Source organism: Manis pentadactyla, chromosome X, assembly GCF_030020395.1.
Source record: "Manis pentadactyla isolate mManPen7 chromosome X, mManPen7.hap1, whole genome shotgun sequence".
NCBI lineage: Eukaryota > Metazoa > Chordata > Mammalia > Pholidota > Manidae > Manis > Manis pentadactyla.
Genome location: NC_080038.1, coordinates 45,994,334 through 46,018,637, shown reverse-complemented (window position 1 = coordinate 46,018,637; position 24,304 = coordinate 45,994,334). Strand labels below are relative to the sequence as shown.

General features: G+C 44.6%; 1 long non-coding RNA gene across 2 annotated transcripts in view; it reads right to left on the bottom strand.

Moving 5' to 3' along the window:
* Window positions 1–323: 323 nt before the first annotated feature.
* The window catches only part of LOC130682036 (uncharacterized), a 52,542-nt gene continuing 28,561 nt past the window's right edge, over window positions 324–24,304 (bottom strand). The window contains exons 2-4 of one of the 2 annotated variants that reach the window (XR_008995342.1): window positions 21,404–21,538; window positions 3,881–4,137; window positions 324–733 (exon numbers count right to left, since the gene is read on the bottom strand). This is a non-coding gene — a long non-coding RNA (uncharacterized LOC130682036). The remainder of the gene's footprint in view (window positions 734–3,880; window positions 4,138–21,403; window positions 21,539–24,304) is intronic. The other variant, XR_008995341.1, reaches the window with a different exon arrangement.

Genomic DNA, 24,304 nt, shown 5'->3' with positions numbered 1-24,304 from the left:
ATAGAAAGAAAATTAGTCAGGAAATTAAGGCCTGCTAAGACCCAGTGATTTTATGGCTTGGTCTCATGTTTCTGTAGCCTCCCAACTCAAGAGAGGAACTTGGGGAAACAAGGTGACATGAGGATGGCTAATTTGTTTGGAGGGAAATGTAGAGAGAAGAAAAGAGTCAACTGAGTAGGAAAATGGGGAAATGATCTGAAAAAAGGTTGCACTGAATGTGTAGAACTAAGAGAGAAAAGCAAGGATTGGGAAGAAGGTACATGAAAGTGTATCTCACCACCACCCTCCTTAGCCCAGAATGACTCAGGAGATACGGGCCCATGCAAAAGATTTTATTATCTGAAGGAGAAAATGGCTGTCCCCAGAGAGAGGGAACAGCAGCTCGTGGGTGAGGAAGCATGTTTTTAAGGAGTAGGGGTAGGGTGTGTTCTGCACCGGTGATTGGATATTAAGGGGTGGGCGACGATCTGGTCAGTGGTGATTGGATCTTAAGAGGTGGGCGTCTTAGCATGAAAGAATTTGCCTTCATTCCCATCTTTTTCTTTTCTTAATTGGGCCTCTGGGGAACTGGGCATAGAATCTCATTCTCTAGATACTTCCTGCTGGAAGGGGGCACACATTCTGGGATTAGCAAGGCCCTTGCTGTAGAGTTGGGGAAGGGCAGGCATCCTGAGATGATTCGTGATGTCATCTAGCTGGTTTCGTTATTCTTCGTGAGAAGGCCTTGATAGCCCTGGAGGAGTAACACATTAACAGTATGGTTAGAAATTTTCAAAATTTGATTTTGAATGAATTTTTGGAATAGGTTAATGAAGCAGGGAAGGAAAAGGAGAAAAAGAATAATAAAGGTAATAGGGGCTAGGAGGGGCAGGAGCCAATTGAAGGGGTAAGGGAACAGATTGTTAGGGCAGTTTCTAGGAGCTTGGAGGCTTGTTCACGGAGGTGTTTTAAACCATCCTGGACAAGACCGGATTTGTTGGTGTAGAAGCAGCATTGTTGGGCACATATGCTGCCTTATGCAGTTGTAAGGAGGTCCTGTTTGGGTTGTATAGTAGATTACTGGAGGATTTGTAGTCTGTGGAGTTGAAGGTGTAAGTGGTCCCACTGGGATAGAGGAGAATCGTGCAGAATGCATTTTTGAGGTCAAGGATGGAGAAGTAAGTAGAAGAGGTGGGGATAGTGGATAATGAAGTATAGGGGTTAGGGACTACTGGATGGATTGGAATACCAGCAGCACTGATAATTATTAAATTTTGAACTGTCCTATTAAGAGCCATTATGTTTTTTGATAGCCAGTATCAGGGTGTTTTAAGGGGGAATTGGCTGGTCGTGGTAGCCATTTGTATAAAAGTTCCTGGATAATTGGCTGCAGGCCCAGTAAACTCCTGATGGGCAACGGGTACTGAGCTTGAGAGGGAAAAGGGGCAGGGTCTTTAAGTCTGATAATTACTGGGGGGCAGGTGGTGATACAGGGGGTGAGGGTATCCCAGACCACAGGGTTGACTAGATGGGGTGGCAGAGGAAAAGGAGAACGAAGTGGGTTTGCAGCGGGTTGGAGGGTGAGTAAAAGTGGGATTGAAGGTGAGTCAGGGTTGAGGCACAGACCGGGAGTGAAAGTAATGGAAGCTCCAACCTTGTGTAATAGATCTCTTCCCATAGGGGGAGGGGACAATGGGGAATCACCAAAAAGGAGTGAGAGAGGGCAATGCCTCTAAAGATGCAGTGAAGCATGGGAGTTTGTAAAGGTTGATAAGCTGTGCCCTCTACCCCGACTATAGAGGACTGTGAGAGGGAGGTAGGTCCCCAAAACTCCTTCAGGACTGAGTAGGTGGCCCCGGTGTCCAAAAGGAAAGAGATGGGTCTACCCGCTACCACAATGGTTACCCTGGGTTCCCGTACATTGATGGTAGGGGTCGGGTGGAGGAGTCCCGGGCCCCCTCAATCATCAGTTGCCAGACCCAGAAGGTCTATCTGTGGAGTGTTAGAGCTGGATGGCCTGGCACCTCTCGGTGTGCGAGGACAGTCAACAGCCCAGTGTCCCTCCTGATGGCACTTAGAGCATGGACCGGGGGGCTTCCGGGGATTTGGGCAGGCTCTAGTCCAATGACTCATCTAACCACATTTGAAGCCTGGACCAGGAGGTCCTCCTGGCTGCTGCTTAGGAAGTGAGGATACCCAAGCACCAGTGGTTGGGATAGGTTGAAAGGCCTTAGCCAGCATTAGACATTTTTGTTTATGGGACTTTTCATCTCTTCCATAATATACTTTGAAGGCCACTGTGAGGACTTCTGCCTGAGGATTTAAGCATCCCTTCTCTAGATGTTTAAGTTTGGCCTTAATGTCAGGGAAACTCTGGGTGAAGAAGTAGGTCGTTAATAATTGCCTCCCATGTGGGGTCTCAGGGTCTAGGTTTGTGTATTGTAAAAGAGCTTTAGTGAGGCGGTCTAGGAACATAGAGGGATTCTCATTTTTATCCTGAATAACCTCTTGGAGTTTTTCATAGTTAATGGCTTTATTGGCTGACTTCCTGAGACTCGCAACGAGGTGGGTGATGAATTGATCTCGACTGGTGACTCCCCTTGCCATATTATAGTCCCAGTTAGGGTCTCGGACAGGAACTGCCTCAGCACCAATTGGATGAGCTGGAGTAGTTTGGTGAACCTCATCGGCATGAGTTCTAGCCTGTTCCCAGACTCACCTACGCTCTTCGGGCAAAAGTGTGTTGGATAGGATCATGTGAATATCATGAAAAGTAAGATCATATGACTGAGTTAGGTACTGGAACTCTTTTATGTAAGGAGCTGGGTTGGAGGTGAAAGAGCCTAATCTTTTCTCAATTTGAGATGGGTCAGTGAGCGAGAAAGGGACATGGACCCAGACGACGCCCTCTGTACCAGCTACTTCCCGTAGTGGGGCTAGGATCTGGGTTCAAGAGCGAGTGACTAGAGGGCTTGGCATGGGACTGGGTGAGGGAAGGGGAACTGGTTCTGGAGTGCTGTGGCTCCTGCAACGGCACTAGGGGAGCAGGGAGGGTTGGGATTTTGATCTTGCAGAGAAGGAGGTTGGGGCGGGAGAGGAACTGGTGGTTGATGGGGAGCTGTAGGGGTTTGAGATCGGTAGGGAGGAGGTTCATCAGCAGGGTCAAAGTCAGAGGATGTGGTGGGAATTGGTGGGTGGTGGGGTGAAGTTTTTTAGAGTGAGGAGATCTTGAGGATTACAAGGGAGACAGAGAGCGGGCTTGGTTCAGAGGTAGGAGAAAGCCTAAATATATGGGATCTCTTTCCATTTGCCTGTGCACTCACAGAAGTTGTATAAGTTGTGGAGAATTTTAGGATCTAAAGAGCCATTGGGAGGTCATTTAGATTGAATGTCCAAGGAATACTGTGGCCAGATCTCATTACAGTAGCGAATGAGCTTAAAAGGTTTGAAGTCTGGAGTGAGGTGGAGGGGTTTAAATTATTGAGTATGCACCCTAGCAGTGAATCTGCGGGAATGGAGGGACCAGATCCCATGGTGAGAATGAGACAGTTCACAAGTCACTGAGGCATCACAGAGCTATTGAGAAGATCATGGAGAAGACCAGAGACAGTTAGGGAGTCATCACCACCTCTAACCGAGCAGTCCAGGTGAAAACGCTGGGGAGGCTCAGTACCTCGTACCAGGACTTTACAAGTAGATAAAGGGAGACCGGGCCTCAGTGAATGAGGATTCTCACCATGGGGAGGCAAAGAAGGGTCGACTATGGGGATCAACCGTGACTCTGAAAGTCCTGGTTGGGGGTGCCCCTGTTCCAGAGGAGCCCTTGGGAATGCCAGACACTCAGTGGTCACTTCCCAGTTTCCAAAGGGACATTTAAGTTGACCATGAAGGGGAGACTTACCAAATTGCATGTCGGTGTTGGGCGAGAAGACGAGTGACCGGGGAAATGGATGGTGAGCCCGTGGAGGAGGACTGGCCAGTGAGGGTTCCCAAAGCAGCTCAGATTCCCAGGAGAAGAGCAAAGTCAATGGGAGAACCTCACCTGAAGTCACCGCACCAATGAAAGGGTATATTGCCGTGATCTTCCTTACCCCAGAACAACTCAGGAGACATGGGCCCACGCAAGAGATTTTGTTATCTGAAAGAGAAAATGGCTGCCTCCAGAGAGAGGGAGCAGCAGCTCGTGGGTAAGGAAGCACGTTTTAAAGGAGTAGGAGTAGGGTGTGTTCTGCATTGGTGATTGTATTTTAAGGGGTGGGCGACCATCTGGTCATTGGTGATTGGATCTTATGGGGTGGGGGTCTTAGTGCACCATAATTTGCCTTGAAAGCTCACACTAATTCTACAGGGTATAGATACTAGACTAGGAATGTAGACATCTTTATTGAGATCAGATTAAGGTCTAAAGGCCAGGAGCAACTTGGCCTGGAATGTTTGAGTGTTCCACAAGGGTATCTCAGCATGACCTGGGACTTCACTGTAAATAGCCAAAGCAAACAGACAATAACCCAGTCCACCTTGAGGGCAAAGCAGGTGATACAAGTCCACATCCTAAGCCCTCAATTCCCAAAAATCCTCAACTGCCTATAAATCCCCTAGACCAACCACCACCCTTGGCTCTCTTCTCCCCTCCTGGCATGATCCAGAGGCTCTGTCCTCTCACTTTATCTCTAAATAAAAGCCTCTCACTGGCTCTCCTAACTTGGATACTTGCTAAGTTCATTCTTTGACTCCGCGAACAAGAACCCTGGCATCACCTTTGGGGGCTCGTCTGGGATAACTTCGGAGGTGAGTATTGGCATCCAAGCCTGCCTTTTGCTTTCACTGTCCTTATAGAAGTAAGCAGTCAATGGCACACAACATCGAGCACTGTCAGCCACTTAAATGGGACTAGCCCAGCTGCCATTCTCAAAGTCTCGAACAACAGGTTCCCCTGCATTTCCCTCAGTGGATCCCCAGTCTTCCTTGGGAGCTAAGAATTTCATCTGAGTGGAGGCCAGAATTCCCTTTCAGAGGCATCTCCTCGGATGCGAGGGACTGAGGAAAGCCATGGGCAACTGCGAGAGGCTAGGCTGAGGCTACACTTCAGTGGCTTCTCAAAGGTCCGCGTGTCTGGAACCAGATCCTGACAGCCCAACTGGGTATCCGTGAGGAGTGTCTCTCTCTCTGTCTCTGACTTCCAGCCTACTTCTTCTGGCTGCCCTGGCAACTGAGTGAGGCAGGGGGCAACCCTAACTTTCTTCTAACTTCATCAATTTGACCTGATGCTCACTGCCACAAGGTAGGAGACCTATCCTTCCCTGTTATTCCTGAGTGAATGCAGTACTTTTTATCTCACAAAAATGTGTCTGGGCACCCATTAGCCACTTAAAAGACAATTAGTGTTGGCTACCAGTCTTAAGTCTCGGGTGAAAGGTTTCCCGATGTCTGTCGCTCCTTGATCCCCCACCTCCGGATGGACTGGAATGTTGGGGAGTGGCTGAGCCTATTTCCTACTTTCCTATACTAATCTGTGGACTCAGACGGCAGACTGGACTGCTAGACAGTGGTACTTGGATCTTGTCTCCAGCCCACTGGTCTGACAGTGGTGAGTGAATGTGCGGCTAGGCTGCTGCCTATGCAAGAGTCGCAGATGACACCTGACCTCTTATCTCATAGATCAGATTTCTTATAGTGGGTGACTAGCGGGATAATTTCCAGGCAGTGGCAGAAACTGGTGTTTGAGAGTATAGGCTCCCCGCCCCGTAAATGTCCGTGGCAGCCCCTGAATTTTATTTCTGGCCTTAGCAAAAAGTTCCCTTGCCCCCCATTCAAAGCAGTCTTCTTAGGCCTGCACAACTTTCTCCTGTGTAATGTAGAAGTCTGTAATCAAGCTGAAGCCTGAGACCAACATGTAAATGGCTCTATTCTGTTCATCCCCTTTCCTTAGAGGCAGTCGTCCTGGGGCTAGGCTTTCCTTTTCTGCAGCCCCAAGAAAGCAAAACAGGCTTGTGACTTAGATCAGGGCTCTCGCAGCAAGAAGTCACACAGTCCCTGCACTTATCAGACAGGCAGGGGGCGCTCAAGGAAAGCTCGTGCAGAGAAAACTAGGGACTCCCAAAAGGCATGAAGTAGGAACACACTGGTAAGGTCTCACTAAATCCAGAGCTCCGAAGTGACTCTTGCTTAGTGGAAACACAAGAGGGGAATCAAGGCAAGGTGCAGGCTACGCTGGTAAGGAGTGGTTAAATCCAGTAGGCCTGGCAGAGGCCTACTCCAGGCGAGTAGCTCCAAGGCGAGGGGATGCCCTCACAGAGAAAGAGGCTGATCAGGTGCTGGACACCTGTCTTTCTCTCTCTCTTGCAGATGGGAGCATCCTCTTCAAGGTTAAAGCCAGACATGCCTCTGGCATGCATTCTGAGGAACTGGGAGCAATTCGATCCCCAAACCCTGAGAAAGAGGTGCCTTATCTTCTTCTGCACACAAGGCTGGCCTCAATACAAACTCTGATGGAGAGGCTTGGCCCTCTGAGGAAAGTATACTATATAATACAGTTATGCAGCTAGATTTATTTTGCCACAAAGAAGGAAAATGGTCAGAAGTCCCATATGGACAAGATTTCTTTGCTTTTAGAGAAAGTAAAAGACTATGCAAAGAAAGTGGATTAATTCCAGACCCTACTCCAAACCTTAATTGTCCCCCATTGGCTCTGCCATGCCCACCTTATCAAGCTCTAAGTCCACTTTCTGAGAACCCTAAAAGTCAGACCATGAGAGAACTACCATCCCAAGCATTCTGGCCCAATCATCCCACCAGGCTTCGCAGGGGGTGAAGAAAAGACAGTTATACCCATCCATATTGCCCTTACAGGAAGTACCCACTGGAGAGTGGGGACCAACTCGGGTCCATGTCCCCTTCTCCCTTCAAGATCTGAGGCAAATTAAACAAGACATGGGTAAATTTTCAGATGACCCAGACAAATACATAGAAGCCTTCCAAGGGCTTACTTTAACTTTTGAGCAGGCCTGGAAGGATGTTATGCTTCTATTAAACCAAACTCTTACTGGAGGGGAGAAAGAAAAAGTAATCAGGGGAGCCTTAGAGTTTGGAGATGAATGGTACACTATAAATGCAGGTGGCAAATCTCCAGAGGAACTAACCCGAGTCCCCACTGGCTGTCAGGTAGTGCCATTCACTGACCCAGAGTGGGGCCAAGATACAGATGATGCTGATAACTGGTGCAGGAACCACATTATAACTTGTTTTTTAGAAGGGCTGAAAAGAGCATGAGTAAAACCTATAAATTACTCTAAATTATCAGCCGTGATGCAAGAAGAAAAAGAAAGCCCCTCAGCCTTTCTCGAACAGCTCAGGGAGGCACTAGTGAAGCACACTTGTATGTCCACAGAGTTCCCAGAGGGCCAAGTCATTCTCAAAGATAAATTTATCACCGAATCGGCCCCAGATATCAGGAGGAAGTTACAAAAATTGGCATATGAGCCAGAACAAAATCTGGAAAGCCTCCTGAAGGTCGCCACATCAGTTTTCTAAAATAGAGACAAGGAGGAAAAGAGGGACCAGGACAGGAGAGACCATCGAAAGGCAGAGACATTAACGACAGCCTTACAGATAGTCAACTTTGGGCCTCCAAGGTTGGAGAAAAGGAGACCAGCCCCAGGGACTCAGCCCCGGGCAACTTGTTTCGTCTGTGGCAGAGAGGGGCATTTTAAGCGAGAGTGCCCTATGGGTTGGTGCTCCAAACCCTCAACGCCCTGCCCACACTGTCAAGGAGACCACTGGAAGCAGGAATGCCCTCAGAGGCGTAGGCAACTGGGGTCGGACTTGCAACAATGTGGTCAGGACTGAAGGGGCACAGGGCTACCCATGCTGGCTCATGTCACCATCATAACTCAACAGGAGCCCTGAGTGATTCTCTCTGTAGGAGGCCACACCATCTATTTCCTGCTCAATACAGGAGCCGCCTATTGAGACCTCCTCCATAATCCTGGTCCTCCTTCATTCCAGTCAGTTACTATAAGAGGCATATATATCTGGGAATTCAATAACCAAATATTTTAATCAGTCTTAAGTTGTGAATGGGACTCAGTGCTATTTTCATATGCCTTCCTAGTAATCCCAGAAAGTCTGATGCTGCTTCTAGGCCATGATATACTTTCTGAAGTACAAGCCTCTGTACATATGAATGTAGAAAAAGATAAGCAAAATCTTCCCCTAGTGGAAGTAAACATTAATCCTGAAGTCTGGGCAACTAATGCAATCATTCAAAAAGCAAAATCAGCCCAACCAGTGCAAGTCCGTCTTAAAGAACCGAATTATTTCCCTCATAAAAGGCAGTATCCCTTAAAACCAGAAGCTCGTGAAGGTTTAAAGACAATTATTAATAACTTAAAGGATCAAGGCTTCTTAAAAACCTGTAACAGCGCTTGCAATATGACCATATTAGGAGTACAAAAGCCAGATGGAAGCTGGCGCCTTGTACAAGATGTGCGAGCCATTAATGAGGTAGTTGTGCCCCTACATCACGTAGTACCTAATCCCTATTCCCTGTTATCAAGGATTCCTGAGAGAGCAGCATGGTTTACTGTGCTAGACCTAAAAGATGCTTTCTTTCGTATCCTGCTTGCACCTGAGTCCCAGTTTCTCTTTGCTTTTGAAGATCCTGTAAAGCCCTCCACTCAATTAACCTGGACAGTCTTGCCCCAAGGATTTAGAGATAGCCCACATCTATTTGGGCAAGTCTTAACTAAAGACCTAGCTTCCTTTAATTCAGGGGAAGCGGAAATCATCCAATATGTGGATGACATACTGCTCTGTGCCACCACTGAGGCAGAGTGTCAGGAAGGTACTCAGAAATTACTAAAATTTCTAGCTGCCTGTGGCTATAAAGTTTCCCGACAATAAGAACAAATCTGTCAGCAGCAAGTAAAATATTTGGGCCTTAACATCTCTCAGGGAACCAGAGCCCTGGGAGAAGAGAGAATATGACCCATTCTCTGCCACCTATTTCCCTCTACTATCAGGCAACTGACGGGAATTTTGGGCATCACTGGGTATTGCAGAATTTGGGTCCCCAGACATGGAGAGTTAGCGAAACCCCTCTACCAACTCCTTAAAGAAGCCCAAAAAGAAGGCACCATAAAACTCCAGTGGGAACCTGATGCCATTAAAGCTTATGAGGCTTTGAAGAAAGCCCTACTCCAGGCCCCCGCCTTAAGCCTTCCCACTGGAAACTGGTTTAACCTATTTGTTACTGAGAGATCAGGAGTGGCACTGGGAGTACTAACTCAACCTCAAGGAGAAATGCAGCAGCCCGTAGCCTATCTAAGCAAAGAGCTGGACCCAGTAGCTAAGGGCTGGCCACACTGTCTAAAATCTGTGGCAGCTGTAGCCCTGCTAGTACCTGAAGCCACGAAGCTGACCCTGGGAAAAGATTTAATACTGCATGCACCCCATAACATCACCAGCTTATTAAACACCCAGGGAGACCTGTGGCTGTCAGACAGCAGGCTACTAAAATATCAATCACTCCTCCTTGAGGACCCTGTCACCCAGCTGCAGACATGCTCCACCCTAAACCCAGCCACTTTTCTACCTGAATCCATGAGTGAAGGACCTGAACATAACTGCCAACAGGTCCTTGCCCTAAACTATTCTGCCAGAGAAGACCTAAAAGACACCCCACTAAAGAACCCAGAGCTTGTCTTCTTCACGGATGGCAGCTCCTTGATTGAGCAAGGCCATCAGAAATCTCGCTATGCAGTTGTCACTCTGTGGGATACTATCGAGTGCCAACCACTTCCACCGGGCACGAGTGCCCAGCTGGCAGAATTAATAGCCCTCACTAGGGCCCTTGAAATAGGGAAAGGAAAAAGAGTCAATATATATACTGACTCTAAGTATGCCTACCTAGTGCAGCATGCCCATGCAGCCATATGGAAACAAACTTTTAAATTCCAAAAGTTCTCCTTTCAAACACCATAGTGAAATTAACCAGCTAATTCAAGCTGTGCATAAGCCTAAAGTAGCAGTTATTCACTGCAGAGGCCACCAGAAAGGAATAGATGAAATAGAAGGAAACAGACGAGCTGACACAAAAGCCAAAGAGGCAGCTCAAGAAACTTATAAGGCACATATCCAACCCCCTCTCTTATGGACAGGTGTGCCAGCTGATATTACCAGCTATAGAAAAAGAGCTGCAAGACGGCCTCTCCAAAGGCGGTTCTCTCCTTCCCTCTGGTTGGCTTCAGATAGAAGATGAAAAAATTTATTTACCTCAAAGTACAGAATGGAAAGTTCTTAAAACTTTACACCAGACTTTCCATTTAGGTATAGAAAATACCTATCAGATGGCCAAAAAGTATTTTGCAGGCAGTAATCTGTTAAAGACTATAGAGCAAATCACTAAAGTCTGTGAGATTTGTCAAAGAAATAACCCATTAAATAATAAAGCCGCTACTCCTTATATGCTTGGGACCATGGGGTAAATGGAGGATAAATTACTATATTCTTACATTCTGGTTTACCGAAAACAGGCAGATACCCAGGAGAAGACTGGCAAATAGATTTCACACATAAGCCAAAGGCAAAAGGACTCCAGTATCTCCTTGTGTGGATAGATACATTCACAGAATGGGTCGAAGCCTTCCCCTGGAAAACTGAACAAGCAAAAGAAGTAGTAATAGTACTCTTACATGAAATTATTCCCCGATTTGGGATGCCCCAATGATTACAAAGTGACAATGACCCGGCATTTAAAGCAGCCATCACTCAAGGAGTGTCCCAGGCCCTTGGTATTCAGTATAATTTACACTGCGCCTGGAGGCTAAAATCCTCAGGCAAAATAGGAAGGACTAATGACATCATGAAGCAACATTTAAGGAAACTGTCACAAGAAACTCACTTGCCCTGGCCTGACCTACTACCATTAGCCATAGTAAGAGTAAGAAATGCTCCCAAAATTTTGGGGTTAAGCACCTTTGAAATGCTCTATGAAGACCTTTCTTAAAGAATAATTTAATCATGAACAGAGAAGTCACAGAAATAATCCAGTATGTGACACACCTTGCTAAATTCCAGGCACTCCTTCAAAATTTAACTGAAGGACAAAATAGAACCCCTGGGGTACCCCTCTTTGAACCAGGAGATCAAGTCCTAATTAAGTCAATTCCTTCTAATTATGCAACTCTGAATCCAGTCTGGGAAGGGCCCCACACTGATATACTCTTTTTTCCTACTGCTGTCAAAGTCACAGGTGTAAGGCTGGAGGTACCAGATGGAGAAGGGCAAGGACAATGCAGGCAGAACAGAGACAGCACCAAGTAGCTCTGTGCATATGGGGAAGGAACGAAAAGCTCTTCCTGGATTCCAGTCCCATGACGTTCCGACAAACTCTGGATGCAGAACCTCTCCATCCGGAAGGAGACCTCTGGCTGTCCATCACTCGACCCTGAGCCAATAAAAATTCCCCACCTACCCCTAGTGTGGCCCACTTCCCCCTCCCTTCTCTGTTCTCTTAAAAACTCCCCGCCACCCCTCCTGGGCACGACTTCCCCAGCCTGCGTCCCTGCAGACTGGTGAACCTCGCCCGGGAATTGTGCTCAAATAAACTGCCTGGCCCTTTGTTACCTCTTGTCGCCTGCTTATTTCGGTTAGAATTTATCTTACAACAGGTATCGAAGTCTGGAATCACCACTCCATAGTAAAGGCCTGGAAAAACTCTTCCCAAGAACTCCCAGACAACACAGATAAAGAAGAACCCATAGCACAGAGCACCAAAGCTCAAGAACTTGAATATGCCTGCGAACCATTAAAAAACTTGAAACTACAATTCAAAAAGAAAAACACCCCAACTAAAGACACTTAAGATAAGTACCCCATGACTTCTTAATACTGCATAGTTTTTCTGTACTCATAAATACAGCATGCTCATCTCTTTATGTTATTATAAATCTCCTCCTATAAAATCAATAAGGGAGAGGGGCCGAAGATGGCGGCGTGAGTAGAGCAGCGGAAATCTCCTCCCAAAACAACATATATCTATGAAAATATAACAAAGACAACCGTTCCTAAAATAAAGACCAGAGGACACAGGACAATATCCAGACCACATCCACACCTGAGAGAACCCAGCGCATCGCGAAGGGGGTAAGATACAAGACCCGGCCCCACGGGAGTCGAGCGCCCCTCCCCCCAGCTCCCGGCGGGAGAAGAATAGGCAGAGCAGGAGGGAGACGGAGCACAGGACTGCGGAACACCCAGCCCCAGCCATCCGGGCCAGAGTGCAGGGCCCTCGATACTGGGAAAACAGGGCAGGAAGAACAGTGAGCGGGTACTGGAGGCCGGGTGTCGGAGGACATAAGAAAAGTGCGCGACCATTTTTTTTTTTGCTTTTTTGCTGTTTTGTTTTGGCGAGCGCTTTTTTGAAGTCTTAAAGGGATAGGGACCCCAATACTAGGAAAACAGGGCAGAAAGACCGGTGAGCAGAGGCCTGAGGCTGGCACCGGAGAATAAAGAAAAATCAACGACCACCTTTTGTTTTTTATAATTTAAAAATTTTTTTTTTTTTTTTTTTTTTTGGTGGTCGTTGTTTTGTTTTGGCGGGTGCTTTTTGGAAGTCTTAAAAGGGCAAGGCGGGTCACTTAATCCAGAGGTAGGGAATCCGGGGATCTCTGGGCACCCTAACCCCTGGGCTGCAGGGAGCAGGGAGGCCCCTTACAGAGATAAATAGCCTCCCAGCAGCTCCTGCTCCAACGCGACTCCACCATTTTGGAGTAGCTGCCCGAGCCAGGCCACACCAACAGCAACAGCGGAGATTAACTCCATAGCAACCGGGCAGGAAGCAGAAACCCTGTCTGCGCGCAGTTGCGCAGCACAAGCCACTAGAGTTCGCTGTTCTCCCAGGAGAGGAGGGCCACAAACCAACAAGAAAGGAAGTCCTTCCAGCCGTCACTTATCCCAGCTCTGCAAACTATTCCTATCACCATGAAAAGGCAAAGCTACAGGCAGACAAAGATCACAGAGACAACACCAGAGAAGGAGACAGACCTAACCAGTCTTCCTGACAAAGAATTCAAAATAAGAATCATAAACATGCTGACAGAGATGCAGAGAAATACGCAAGAGAAATGGGATGAAGTCCGGAGGGAGATCACAGATGCCAGAAAGGAGATCGCAGAAATGAAACAAACTCTGGAAAGGTTTATAAGCAGAATGGATAGAATGCAAGAGGCCATTGATGGAATTGAAATCAGAGAACAGGAACGCATAGAAGCTGACATAGAGAGAGACAAAAGGATCTCCAGGAATGAAACAATATTAAGAGAACTGTGTGACCAATCCAAAAGGAACAATATCCGTATTATAGGAGTCCCAGAAGAAGAAGAGAGATGAAAAGAGATGGAAAGTATCTTAGAAGAAATAATTGCTGAAAACTTCCCCACACTGGGGGAGGAAGTAATCGAACAGACCACAGAAATACACAGAACCCACAACACAAGGATCCAAGAAGGACAACACCAAGACACATAATAATTAAAATGGCAAAGATCAAGGACAAGGAAAGAGTGTTAAAGGCAGCTAGAGAGAAAAAGGTCACCTATAAAGGGAACCCATCAGGCTAACATCAGATTTCTCAACAGAAACCCTACAGGCCAGAAGAGAATGGCATGATATATTTAATACAATGAAACAGAAGGGCCTTGAACCAAGGATACTGTATCCAGCACGACTATCATTCAAATATGACGGTGGGATTAAACACTTCCCAGACAAACAAAAGCTGAGGGAATTTGCTTTCCACAAACCACCTCTACAGAACATCTTACAGGGACTGCTCTAGATGGGGGCACTCCTAGAAAGAGCACAGCACAAAACACCCAACATATGAAGAATCGAGGAGGAGGAACAACAAGGGAGAGAAGAAAAGAATCTCCAGACAGTGTATATAACAGCTCAATAAGTGAGCTAAGTTAGGCAGTAAGATACTAAAGAGGCTAACCTTGAACCTATGGTAACCACGAATTTAAAAACTGCAATGGCAATAAGTACATACCTTTCAATAGTCACCCTAAATGTTAATGGGTTGAAAGCACCAATCAAAAGACACAGAGTAACAGAATGGATAAAAAAGCCAAACCCATCTATATGCTGCTTACAAGAAACTCACCTCAAACGCAAAGACATGTACAGACTAAAAGTCAAGGGATGGAAAAACATATTTCAAGCAAACAACAGTGAGAAGAAAGCAGGGGTTGCAGTACTAATATCAGACAAAATAGACTTCAAAACAAAGAAAGTAACAAGAGATAAAGAAGGACACTACATAATGATAAAGGGCTCAGTCAAACAAGAGGATATAACCATTCTAAATATATATGCACCCAACACAGGAGCACCAGCATATGTGAAACAAATACTAACAGAACTAAAGGGGGATATAGACTGCAATGCATTCATTCTAGGAGACTTCAACACACCACTCACCCCAAAGGATAGATCCACTGGGCAGAAAATAAGTAAGGACACGGAAGCACTGAACAACACAGTCGAGCAGATGGACCTAATAGACATCTACAGAACTCTACATCCAAAAGCAACAGGATACACATTCTTCTCAAGTGCACATGGAACATTCTCCAGAATAGACCACATACTAGGACACAAAAAGAGCCTCAGTAAATTCCAAAAGATTGAAACCCGACCAACCAACTTTTCAGACCACAAAGGCATTAAACTAGAAATAAACTGTTCAAAGAAAGCAAAAAGGCTCACAAACACATGGAGGCTAAACAACACGCTCCTAAATAATCAATGGATCAATGACCAAATCAAAATGGAGATCCAGCAATATATGGAAACAAATGACAACAACAACACTAAGCCCCAACTTCTGTGGGACACAGCAAAAGCAGTCTTAAGAGGAAAGTATATAGCAATCCAAGCATATTTAAAAAAGGAAGAGCAATCCCAAATGAACGGTCTAATGTCACAACTATCGAAATTGGAAAAAGAAGAACAAATGAGGACTGAGGTCAGCAGAAGGAGGGACATAATAAAGATCAGAGAAGAAATAAATAAAATTGAGAAGAATAAAACAATAGCAAAAGTCAATGAAACCAAGAGCTGGTTCTTCGAGAAAATAAACAAAATAGATAAGCCTCTAGCCAGACTTATTAAGAAGAAAAGAGAGTCAACACAAATCAACAGTATCAGAAAAGAGTAAGGAAAAATCACGACGGACCCCACGGAAATGCAACGAATTATTGGAGACTACTATGAAAACCTATATGCTAACAAGCTGGGAAACCTAGGAGAAATGGACAACTTCCTAGAAAAATACAACCTTCCAAGATTGACCCAGGAAGAAACAGAAAATCTAAACAGACCAATTACCAGCAACGAAATTGAAGCGGTAATCAAAAAACTACCAAAGAACAAAACCCCCGGGCCAGATGGATTTGCCTCAGAATTTTATCACACATACAGGGAAGACATAATACCCATTCTCCTTAAAGTTTTCCAAAAAACAGAGGAGGAGGGGATACTCCCAAACTCATTCTATGAAGCTAACATCACCCTAATACCAAAACCAGGCAAAGACCCCACCAAAAAAGAAAACTACAGACCAATATCCCTGATGAACGTAGATGCAAAAATACTGAACAAAATATTAGCAAATCGAAATCAAAAATACATCAAAAGGAACATACACCATGACCAAGTGGGATTCATCCCACGGATGCAAGGATGGTACAACATTCGAAAGTCCATCAACATCATCCACCACATCAACAAAAAGAAAGACAAAAACCACATGATCATCTCCATAGATGCTGAAAAAGCATTTGACAAAGTTCAACATCCATTCATGTTAAAAACTCTCAGCAAAATGGGAATAGAGGGCAAGTACCTCAACACAATAAAGGACATCTATGATAAACCCACAGCCAACATTATATTGAACAGCGAGAAGCTGAAAGCATTTCCTCTGAGATGGGGAACTAGACAGGGATGCCCACTCTCTCCACTGTTATTTAACATAGTACTGGAGGTCCTAGCCACGGCAATCAGACAAAATAAAGAAATACAAGGAATCCAGATTGGTAAAGAAGAAGTTAAACTGTCACTATTTGCAGATGACATGATACTGTACATAAAAAACCCTAAAGACTCCACCCCAAAACTACTAGAACTGATATCGGAATACAGCAAAGTTGCAGGATACTAAATCAACACACAGAAATCTGTGGCTATCCTATATACTAACAATGAACCAACAGAAAGAGAAATCAGGAAAACAACTCCATTCACAATTGCATCAAAAAAAATAAAATACCTAGGAATAAACCTAGCCAAAGAAGTGAAAGACTTATACTCTGAAAACTACAAGTCCCTCTTAAGAGAAATTAAAGGGGACACTAACAGATGGAAACTCATCCCATGCTCGTGCCTAGGAAGAATTAATATCGTCAAAATGGCCATTCTGCCCAAAGCAATATACAGATTTGATGCAATCCCTATGAAACTACCAGCAACATTCTTCAATGAACTGGAACAAATAATTCAAAAATTCATATGGAAACAACAAAGACCCCGAATAGCCAAAGCAATCCTGAGAAAGAAGAATAAAGTAGGGGCGATCTCACTCCCCAACTTCAAGCTCTACTATAAAGCCATAGTAATCAAGACAATTTGGTACTGGCACAAAAGCAGAGCCACAGACCAATGGAACTGACTAGAGAATCCAGACATTAACCCAGACATATATGGTGAATTAATATTTGATAAAGGAGCCATGGACATACAATGGCAAAATGACAGCCTCTTCAACAGGTGGTGCGGGCAAAACTGGACAGCGACATGTAGGAGAATGAAACTGGACCATTGTCTAACCCCATATACAAAAGTAAACTCAAAATGGATCAAAGACCTGAATGTCAATCACGAAACCATTAAACTCTTGGAAGAAAACATAGGCAAAAACCTCTTAGACATAAACATGAGTGACCTCTTCTTGAACATATCTCCCCGGGCAAGGAAAACAACAGCAAAAATGAGTAAGTGGGACTATATTAAGCTGAAAACCTTCTGTACAGCAAAAGACACCATCAATAGAACAAAAAGGATCCCTACAGTATGGGAGAATATATTTGAAAATGACACATCCGATAAAGGCTTGACATCCAGAATATATAAAGAGCTCACACGCCTCAACAAACAAAAAACAAATAACCCAATTAAAAAATGGGCAGAGGAACTGAACAGACATTTCTCCAAAAAAGAAATACAGATGGCCAACAGACACATGAAAAGATGCTCCACATCGCTAATTATCAGAGAAATGCAAATTAAAACTACAATGAGGTATCACCTCCCACCAGTAAGGATGGCTGCCAACCAAAAGACAAACAACAAATGTTGGCGAGGCTGTGGAGAAAGGGGAACCCTCCTACACTGCTGGTGGGAATGTAAGTTAGTTCAACCATTGTGGAAAGCAGTATGGAGGTACATCAAAATGCTCAAAACAGACTTACCATTTGACCCAGGAATTCCACTCCTAGGAATTTACCCTAAGAACACAGCAATCAAGTTTGAGAAAGACAGATGCACCCCTATGTTTATCGCAGCACTATTTACAATAGCGAAGAATTGGAAGCAACCTAAATGTCCATCGATAGATGAATGGATAAAGAAGATGTGGTAAATATACACAATGGAATACTACTCAGCCATAAGAAAAGGGCAAATCCAATCATTTGCACCAACATGGATGGAGCTGGAGGGTATTATGCTCAGTGAAACAAGCCTAGCGGAGAAAGAGAAATACCAAATGATTTCACTTATCTGTGGAATATAAGAACAAAGGAAAAACTGAAGGAACAAAACAGCACCAGAATCACAGAACTCAAGAATGGACTAACAGGTACCAAAGGGAAAGGGACTGGGGAGGATGGGTGGGTAGGGAGGGATAAGGGGGGGCAGAAGAAGGATGGTATTAAGATTAACATGCATGGGGGTTAGGAGAAAAGGGAGGGCTGTACAACACAGAGAAGGCAAGTAGTGAGTCTACAACATTTTGCTATGCTGATGGACAGTGACTGTAAAGGGGCTTATAGGGGAGACCTGGTATAGGGGAGAGCCTAGTAAACATAATATTCGTCATGTAAGTATAGATTAGTGATACCAAAAAAAAAAAAAAGGGCAGTTCCTGTGTGGTAACCTCCAATGAGTTCTACACAAGGGTATAAAGGGCATATAAAAGTGTAGGCAAAGGGTCTGTTTGCGTCTATACAGAAGATCAAAGCCTAATTGGGCTACCCCGAAAATGAACTAAGATACAATATGAAAGAGAACTTCCAACATCAGCACTCTCTGGAAGACTTATGCCAGAAGATGATCATCAAAAAACCCCAACAACGATCCACGCCCCGCTACAGCTGTAGATGTACTCATCCCACCAGTTCCTGGACTTGCCATGGGAATGAGGAAGGAGATATCTAAGCTGGCCTGTGCATACAGTAAAACAACAAATTTGACTGGATCTATAGTGTTAGAACTCAACCAAGAATTAGGAGAAGTGCAAATTGTAGCGCTCCAAAATCTTACAACTACAGACTATTTACTGTTAAAAGAACATAAGGGATGTGAATATTCCCCAGGAATGGGTTGTTTTAATTTGTCTGATTTCTCTCAGACTGTTCAAGTTCAGTTGGACAATATCCACCACATCATAGATAAGTTTTCACAAATGCCTAAGGTGCCTAACTGGATTTCTTGGTTTCACTGGAGATGGCTGGTTATTACAGGTATGCTTTGGTTATGTAACTATACTCTTATTATGTTAATGTGTGTGCGCAATTTAATTAGTAGTTTAAAACCTATACATGCTGAAGTTACTCTACAAGAAGATATGTCAAAGAAATAATCAATCTTCCCATGTTTTCTTCCGCCTGCTACTTCTATAGCTTTTCTTCTTCCTTCCTAATTACAACCCTTAAATAGAATTCGTGCCTCATATCAAATTTACCGAGTATCATAATTCTTCCAAGTGGTAAAGATACCTCAAGACAAATGCTGGGCATAGAAGCCACAGGGCATAAATATGCAAAGAAGTAAAAAGCTAACCTTTTCAAAGAGTAAGGCTTCTCTCTCACTTACCAACTTTACATTTCCCTGTATGGCCCCGGAAGATGACTGGTTAGCCAGAGACGGGTAAGATTCCTCAAGGGAGGAACAACCTAAGACAGGCACAGTCGCAGGGGGGCCATCAGGTGAGAAATTGGGGATCAACAGAGGTGAGGCTTAGAACCTCACCCCCCCTGTTCTGAGAGAAATCTTCTGCATACGTGGATGTTTTATTGCCCTTGTCTAGCTTGGATTAACACATAGTCTACAGGCACACACCTGATCATCTACATTTGCTCTCTTACAACACTAAACTATGTTTTCTACCTTTATCTTGTATCTACCTACCACTTCAGCATTTTATTAAAAATAATAATAATAAAGAGAGAAATGTGGTATCCACATATAAATCAAGTATAAAAACCAAATGAGTATTCATATTTGAACTGACTGTTTAGAGTTCATAATGCATGAGCAAAACCGAAAGTTTCTGTGATGACGGCCCTTGTACTGTTCACTATGTAACTTATTCATTATGTAAGAATTTGTTCTACATGTAAGAACTTGTTTGTTATGCATCAGAAGATTGGAGACTGACAAAAATTAGGCTTGGGGTGTATTAATGATTGTGCATTGAGCATTGACTTCCCTATACAGAATTTTATTGTCGTTAACAACCATTTGATCAATAAATATGAGAGATGCCCTCCATACATACATACATACATACATACATACATACATAAATAAATAAATAAATAAAGACAGACAGACAGACAGACAGACAGACTTCCAATGGTAAAATAAATAAGTAACTGGGATGTAATGTATAGCATAAGAAATATAGTCAAGATATTGTAACAGCTTGGTAGGGTGATAGCTGGAACCTAGAATTATGTATATAAATGTTTTATCACTGTGTTGTACACTTGAAACTAATGTAATGTAATACTGTGCGTCAACTACCCTTCAATAAAAAATAGTTGTTTAAAAAAAAAAAATGTATGCAAAAGTAAAAAAAAAAAAAATCAATATGAATTCTACATTCTTCTATTTGCTACTCTCTAATATTCCTTTTGTAATAAATCAAACTCCTTTTTAACTTGAGCTGAAAATTTAGCTAAAGTAAATAAAAGTTCATCCTGTTAGATATGCAGATTACTTCCTGTTTCTAGTACCTCAAGAATCCCTTAGTGGGTGTCTCCAGAGACATAACTTGTTACAATTATAAATTCTTAAAAATGATGTGTACACTGCCCACAAAGTATTAAGTGTTGAAATAACTAACTGGAATGTAAAATTCTGGCCCATTAATAATACGTTACAAGGCAAAAGGCCTTAAATGATACTATCTAAAGAACAGCATTAGACATTTTAACAGCAGCACAAAGAGGGACCTGTGCCATAATCAAAAGTGATTGTTGTGTGTATATTCCAAATTATTCAAAAAAATGTCTCTGATTTACTCCAGGTCCTCCAAAAGCAAGTCCAAGTTATGTCAGACCCAGAGGTCCCATGGACTACTACAATATGGAGCTGGGTTTCTAAATCCTTTTGGTGCAAATCTATTCTACTTACTGAACTCATCATTCTCCTTATATTAATATTTAGCCCCTGTTTGCTTAATCTAATAACATGATTTATTCTATCTCACCTAAAAGCCATAAAACTACAGATGGTGATGGCAATAGAACCCAGGATGGAAACTCCCATCTTCTGAGGACCTCCCTAGCGACCACTGATGGAGACCTAGCTGCACCCCTTACTGCACCCCCTCTTAGCTTGAAGCAGCCAGAGCGGTCATCGCCCCCTCTCCCTAGCAGCAGCTAGGTCCTCTATATGTAGAGGGGGGAATGAGACAGGGACCATGGATGTAGTCAAAGTAGGGTGAGGGCCTCCGGAGGGGGCAGGGCGGGATATTTGCAGTCAGAGCAATGTAACTACAGGCAAGGAAAACCCTCTACTAAAACTCTGTTAAATATTAAGCTCTAGAATCATTCTTCAGTGAGATCAGTTAATATTCCCCAGATAAAGAACAGTAGCACATGTTTTATTATGCTAATCATTTGTAACCATGTGTAAGATTCACTTTAGCATACTAAAAGGCTCAGGCCTATGTGCTGTCTTTCCTCCTTCATATCTGAAGAGGTGATTTTGCAAACTGAGCAACTAACTTAGCATGCAGACCCAGCTGTAGACATGGTAAAAGGGAGGAAGAATTCCATTTTAAAAGATTGCATTTTAACACCCAGGAAGTTTAAGAGGCAAGATTCTTTAGCAAAGAGACAATACTTCAGCTCACCTTAGGGGCTGGGCAGGCAGCCTATTGATGTGCTCCCGGACCAAGGTGCTGATGTCCCAGAGAGAAATCAAGGCAGGAAATTCCTTATTGTCAGTCAGGTGAGAGGAAATCCTGAGGCAAAATACTTCTAAAAAACTAAAATCAAAGGGAGAAATAAAGTTTAAAACCCGTTTATTGCTCACAAACTGCAGTCTGGCCTTCTTTCTTCTCTGCTTCAGCAGCAACCACACCACACACCCTCCCCCTAACCTCTCAGGTACAGATAAGCCCTGGGTTGCCCAGGTACTCACCCATTGACATGGAGATAAATTTCTCCACCCCTTAAGAAAGATGCAAATGCACTAAAGCCAAACTTCTTTCCATCCCTGAATGCCTATTGATACGCAGATATACTAAGTCCAGGGGAGATATTCTGGAAATGTTACAATTTTACCCACAATCCACCCTTACAGAAATCTTGCCTTACAATTTCCTTGATCCCCCTGTCCGAACAATCTAGTAACATGCAATAGCAACAGCAATAAAATCTTGATAATCCTCAAGCCAGAGGATTCAGCCTATGCAGATTAAGCAAATGTACTTCAGCACAATCTCTCACTAAGCACAAAATACGTTTCTACGCTTGTTTACTCATTCTTAACAATCATGCTAGATTGCTTACAAAACTTTTACCAAACGTTAGACAAAGTCAAGCCTCTCTTTAAACATTATTTTCTTAACTACAGCAACACAATCAAAATTCTCAAGCCAAAGGATTCATCTAGGTTCAAAGTCCCATGCAGATTAAGTCCAAAGCTCGTCTATTCCAGCCATCACGGGGCAGCTGCAGCCAGCAGGCGCATCCAGGACAAAAAGAATATAGAAGCAAATAACTGTGATTGTCGGAGGCCAATTTACACAGAAGGCCAGCTTCCAGGCCTTCTCCCCAAGGTGCCAAAAGAGCCAGCCATCGCTGGTCCATGTGTTGAAATGTCCAGGGCCACGTCCATTTTACTCCTAATTGCTGCACCCATCCTTGCAACACATGTCCAATAAAGTGGGTACCTCGATCACTCTCAGTAACCGGCGACCGACCATAGGCTGCAGAGAGATGCTCTAGGCCCCTCTTGGTGGTTTGCTGATCTGCACAACGTGCAGGGCACTCCTTCCAGGCTTGGCTGATTTCTTCAAAGATGAAAGATAAGTCACACCGATGGGCCCATATTGTCCTTTGAGGTGTCTGTGCCACACCACTCCGTGGCATTTGGGTCCAGTCTCGCACCCACCCCACGATGGGATAGGAGGTTACTACCTTGGTCGGAGCTGTTCCGGCGATGGGCTCTGTAGCCAGCAAGGCATGGTACACAGCAGCCAATTGCTTCTCTATAAAGGTGACCCGGACCTCTGCTCCTTTCCATGGTTATGGTCAGGCTCTGCCCGGCAGCAAGAGCAGCAGCAGTGGCAGAAGCAGTAGCCTTAGTCTCGGGCCACAGGCCAGGGTCAGCGTGGCCAGCATGGAGGTGGTGCCTCCATGACCACATGAGTGTAGACACATGTCCCTCAGTGCGAGCGCCGCTTCTCCCCATCATTTCTAGCGGTGGCCCTCCCAAAGGTCGCACCCATTATAACAGATTTCTGGTTCAGAGGAATCTTGCCAATACTATGCCAATTGTGTCAGGGGAGAGGAAATCCCAGGGCAAAATACTTCTAAAAAACTAAAATCAGCCAAAGGGAGAAATAAAGTTTAAAACCCATTTATTGCTCACAAACTGCAGTCTGGCCTTCTTTCTTTTCTGCTTCAGCAGCAACCACACTTGCCCTCCCCCTCACCTCTCAGGTACAGATAAGCCCTAGGTCCCACAGGTACTCACCCATTGATATGGAGATAAACTTCTCCACCCATGAGGAAAGATGCAAATGCACTAAAGCCATACTTCTTTCCACCTCTGAACGCCTATTGATATGAAGATATACTAAAGCCAGGCGAGTTATTTTGAAAATGTTACAATTTTACAAACACTTATGTTAATTTTTAATATTCAGGGACCACTTAACAAGTCCACACTGTAAAGGAATGCAGGAAACACCCTAGAGTGAGAGCCACCCAGTTTCCATACCCTAAGGGGGACAAAACTCGTGACAAGACGTTAAGGAATGCTCGTGCAAAGGTCAGGCAAGCAGCGGGTCCCCGTTTCAACTTTATTGGTTAAAGTATGGGATGTGTTTTAAATTCATTGGTTGTGGTAATGTGTGGGCTTTGGTGCAATGGCTGTGGAAATCCTATATAATCTATACCTACAGTTGCTTGGGGGTCGACAGCTCGAACTCGACCTGCGTGTCAGGGGAGGTGCTGTCGGCCCCAGCTAGCTGGCTGAATAAAGACTTTGCTTGGATTTACATCTCCGTGCCTGTGTGGTTTGTTCTCTGGAGAAGCCCCGGAGTCCCGAAACCTAACATTTTGGGGGCTCGTCCAGGATCCGAGCGACTTCCCGGAGAACAAGGGACGGCTGGAGGCAAGGTCTGATTGTCCGGACGGGGCAGTGTAATTCGAGGTTCGCCCCCTCGTGTCTGCATAAATCCAGTATAAAGCGGGAGTCGCCATCCCGTGTCTGGTCTCGGGTTAGTGATCCCGAGTAAGGAAGTCCGGGTTGGTAGTCCCGGTCCCCAGGTTAGTGACCCTGGGTGAAGCCCAGGTAACCAGTTCTGGCCCTAAGGTCCGAGTGATTTGGCCTTAGGAAGGGAAGTCCGATCGGCAGGAACCTGGCGCCCGAGGAGGAAAGGATCGAGCTCGTCACCCTGTGGCAGTCCGAGTGGACGCCTTTTGGGAGAATCACGAGAGTTTTTGAGGATCCTGAAAGTGGTGAGTGTGGTGCGCACCAGAGTGAGAGAAGGACCGGTCCGAGCGAGTGCGATCAAATGTGG